The sequence below is a fragment of the Nanorana parkeri genome, unplaced genomic scaffold (genome assembly GCF_000935625.1).
Source record: "Nanorana parkeri isolate BGI_ZX_2015 unplaced genomic scaffold, ASM93562v1 scaffold3151, whole genome shotgun sequence".
Classification (NCBI taxonomy): domain Eukaryota; kingdom Metazoa; phylum Chordata; class Amphibia; order Anura; family Dicroglossidae; genus Nanorana; species Nanorana parkeri.
This window is the reverse complement of record NW_017309419.1, coordinates 14,761-19,795: the sequence shown is the minus strand read 5'-3', so window position 1 is coordinate 19,795 and position 5,035 is coordinate 14,761.

Sequence of the window (5,035 nt, the reverse complement as noted above, 5' to 3'; positions counted from 1 at the left end):
GATACTCAGAGAGGTCATGGGAACAGGGACCCGGGTACAGATACTCAGAGAGGTCATGGGAACAGGGACCCGGGTACAGATACTCAGAGAGGTCATGGGAACAGGGACCCGGGTACAGATACTCAGAGAGGTCATGGGAACAGGGACCCGGGTACAGATACTCAGAGAGGTCATGGGAACAGGGACCCGGGTACAGATACTCAGAGAGGTCACGGGAACAGGGACCTGTCAGGGTTGTCCAGTTGCTTGCAGCATGGTTTGTTTGCAGTGTGTCTGGCACTGTGTGTTCCTCTTATGACCAAATTCGTAAACCTCATCATTCTGCAACTCCTGGCAAATTCATGTCTCAGTGATGATGATGCAAAACGCAGGTCAGTTATGAGGACAGTAAACTTTTATGAGGCAGAACAGAAAATTCGAAGTGAAAATTAAAAGTCTTTCACCTTCAGACACAAACCCCACGGACACATTTCACGGCTCCGCCCACAACATCATTTCCAAGAAATATTATAAGATTTCTGAGATTCCTCTTTATGCAGACTGCTTAGAGTTTGATGCTTTGATAAAAGGTGCCGACATTTATTTACTCCGATCCCCCAGGAACCAATAATAACAGGGCTGGTAATGATTACAATTTTCCTGTTCGATTCATCGAAATTTTTGTAAATCGATTAAATTTTGATTAATTATAACGCACATACAGATCCAACTACATTGGACTATACACATACAGCACAGCAATGACCTATACACAGACAGCACAGCAATGACCTATACACATACAGCACAGCAATGGCCTATACACATACAGCACAGCAATGACCTATACACATACAGCACAGCAATGACCTATACACAGACAGCACAGCAATGACCTATACACAGACAGCACAGCAATGACCTATACACAGACAGCACAGCAATGACCTACACACAGACAGCACAGCAATCACCTATACACAGACAGCACAGCAATGACCTATACACAGACAGCACAGCAATGACCTATACACAGACAGCACAGCAATGACCTATACACATACAGCACAGCAATGAAGTAATAAAATTAACTAGGATCACACTCATCCAGCACGTTATTAATCTCACGTGCCCCACTCAATATGGCCGACGCTTGATTGGGGTAACTCAGAATAATAACGTGCTGGATTAGGCCCGTTCACATGTAGCGAATTGTCGCACGATTTCCGCCGCAATATCGCGAGAAGTCGCCGGCCAATGCTATTCAATGGAGCTGTCTTAACTCCATGTCGCGCGTCGTGGTCGCAAGTCGCTTCTACCGGACCCTTTTTTCGGCGGATTTTGCGCAATTTTGCTTTTTTTCTATGAAGCCCGACGGAGAAGGTCGCGCTACCGTCGCTGGATCGTCGCTGGAATGTCGCCCCGAAAGTCGCGCTATCCCGGCCGCTGCAAAGGTATGTCGCTACATGTGAACGGGGTCTTAGTGTGATCCTACTTCATTTTATTACTTCATTGCTGTGCTGTATGTGTATAGGTCATTGCTGTGCTGTATGTGTGTAGGCCAATGCCTTGGCTGGCGCTCGTGCAGAAAGCTTCTTGGGCAAACTCACCGGCCCAAGTGGCTCCGTTGGCTAACGAAGGGGGGAGGAGTCCCGGTGACGTCACGAACATCGACGTCACCGGACTCCTCCACCCTTCCCTTCGTTAGCCGTCACGGACATAGACGTCACCGGACTCCTCCCCCCTCCCCTTCCTTAGCCGACGGAGCCACTTGGAGAAGGGGGGAGGAGTCATCGACGTCACCGGATCGCCGTCGGGACTCCCTGGAAGCCGGCGGAGAGGGGAGTGTTTTCATTAGCGATCAAAAATAATTTTAATCGATCAAAAAGTTTTTAACGATTAAATCGAGAAATTAATCTTTAATTTTCACAACCCTAAATAATAACTTTGCAGAACTTATAATTCTTCTAAAACCACATTGTGTCCAAGTAAAATATCTGATCATCCTCATCCTCAGCCCCTATGTCTAGTATGAATACCACATGAAGTGTATAAACATCGTAACGCCTGCCCACCCCTTCCCCAATTATATCATCTCATCTCCCAATATTGTATCATCACCCCCGTATGATGTTCTTACCTCTACCCAGAGAGAGAAGAGTCCACAGGAGGAGGAGGACGCGGAGGGGAGACATTGCTGAAGTCCGAGTTTTGGGTCTGTGTGAGAAAAGATAAATGACGGATGAAATGAGGACGATGATTTTATATATATATATATAATCTCCCACTTGTACACAGCGTGGGAACTCCGACAGCTGACCGTCCAATAAGCTGTTTCCGCACCCAATACCAATAGTAGTTTAGTGTTCTGGAAACCACCCACCACTGTCTCCGTGTTCTGGTCACATAGACCACCCCGGGGACGCACAGAACAGTGACATGGACCCTACTGGCTCCGGTCATGTGATCGGGATGATACAATCTGTACCCCTGACCCAGCCATCATGGTGGTTCATATAGCCTACAGCCACTTCAAGAGGCCAGAACCGCCCTCCCCACAAGCGAGGTACCACCTCCGAAGCTTACTGGCCACATGGGGTATGTCTGTCCTCCTGTCTCCTCTATAAATGAGGTGACATGTCTGGGAGTGCGTACAAGACACGGCGGCTATGGGAGCCTCTCGCTGTACTCACCACCAAGAGGATAAGTATATTTCAGTCTTTCTCCATTTTATAGCATGAAGCTGAATTTTATGTATTTTTTGTCATTTTTGCTTCTGTACATATTTATCTGCGCCGACCGCCGAGTGACATTACCTATATAATATTAATACGCGGCCTTCTATGTACTAAGCTATGAATTCATAATCCTAGAGAGATTGCTGCATTACGGTACTAGAGCCTGTAGAGTCGGTTGTCAGCGATGTGCGTGTGTGTATGGTGTCCTAGCAGAGCAGTCAGCTGACAAACTGCAACTGGTGGCAGCAACCTTAAAGGGTTATTAAACCCTCTGGTTATATTAGGGCTGTGCAAATTAACGATTAAATCGTTAATCTTTTTGATCGATTTTATTTTTTTTGAATCTTTCTGCATGAGTGCCAGCCAAGGCATTGGCCTATACACATACAGCACAGCGATGACCTATACACATACAGCACAGCAATGACCTATACACATACAGCACAGCAATGACCTATACACATACAGCACAGCACAGCAATGACCTATACACATACAGCACAGCGATGACCTATACACATACAGCACAGCAATGACCTATACACATACAGCACAGCAATGACCTATACACATACAGCACAGCACAGCAATGACCTATACACATACAGCACAGCGATGACCTATACACATACAGCACAGCAATGACCTATACACATACAGCACAGCGATGAAGTAATATGATGAACTAGGATCACACTAATCCAGCACATTATTATTCTGAGTTGCCACACTCAAGCGGCGGCCATATTGAGTGGGGCACGTGAGATTAATTACGTGCTGGATTAGTGAGATCCTAGTTCATACTTCATTGCTGTGCTGTATGTGTATAGGTCATTGCTGTGCTGTATGTGTATAGGTCATTGCTGTGCTGTATGTGTATAGGTCATTGCTGTGCTGTATGTGTATAGGTCATTGCTGTGCTGTATGTGTATAGGTCATTGCTGTGCTGTATGTGTATAGGTCATTGCTGTGCTGTATGTGTATAGGTCATTGCTGTGCTGTATGTGTATAGGTCATTGCTGTGCTGTATGTGTATGGGCCGATGTAGTTGGATCTGTATGTGCGTTATAATCGAAATTAATCGATTTAAACAATTTCGATTAATCGAACATTTTAATCAGTAACAGCCCTAATATATATATATAAGGCTAGCGAGCAGTAGATATATGTAAAAACGTAACAAAAAAAACAGTTTTAAACTTACCTGTGTCTTCGCCGCGCGCTCCCGTCCGAAAATCTGAAAAATCTCGGGCGGTGGCAAGGGATCTTGGCGCGGGCGCGTGCGCAGTTCGGATTTTCGGCCGGGAGACGAGGAGAGACGCAGTGTAAGTCTATGGACGGCGTGTACCCGCATGCATACACCGTGGGACAGGAAGTTCCAGCAAACTCAGAGGAGTCCGCGCTGTATCGGAGAGCCGCCGCAGCGCTGGAGGGACAGATGAAAAGGACAAGAAAGAAGATCGGATTAAGAAACATTAACATTGGGGGGAGGGAAAAACATTTTTGCCTTTTAATGGGGGGGGGGGGGGGGGAGGGACAGATGAAAAGTACAGGAAAGAAGATCGGATTAGGAGACATCATTAAAGGTAAGTGCTGACTAGGGTTGTCACCTGTCCAGGATTCACCCGGACAGTTCGGGTTTTGAATGCTGTGTTCGGGTTTCATGGCAGCAGAAACCCGGGCTCAAGATGTCAGCCAGGCAGGGGCAACCAAAATTAAGATCGGGGCTACTGCCCCCCTCCCCCCCTGGGTCTTTATGCGTCTGTGTGGACAGAGGGAAAGGTGAGAGGATCCCAGCTTCAGGGAGAGTCTGGGGAATCCTCTTATCTGCTTCACGACCCTTCCAGTGGCACCGATTCTACGCAGGATGTAGATCTGCCCGTGTCTGTCCAGCTGTGGGTGAGTGCTCCTCTGGTGGTGGCCGGGGGTATTGCAGGCGGCGGTAACTTTCACAGCTTTCACCTTCCCAAGGCAAGCTTTCTCATTCCTCCTCCACCACCAAACAAGGAGCTCCCTCTAGTTAGCCTTCCTGTCACTCATGGGTAGTGTTTGGCTGAAGCCAGGGGTCTGACTGGCAACTTTTAGCCCAGGGGGCAAGTACAACCCAGAGGCCCATGGTGCAGCGACTTGGCCCCCCTCACGCTCTGCCTCTTCCCCGGCTTCTCCCCGCCTGTCTGTCACTTTTGCCGTCTATGTAACAGTAGTGTGAATGTATTTATCGGTTTAGGAAATGTAAAGCGCACTGGTAGTGGAGGGATGCCTTGTCAGGGCTGTGCGCGTGCATGACTGCTGCGACCCCGGTAGTTCTGCCACTAACT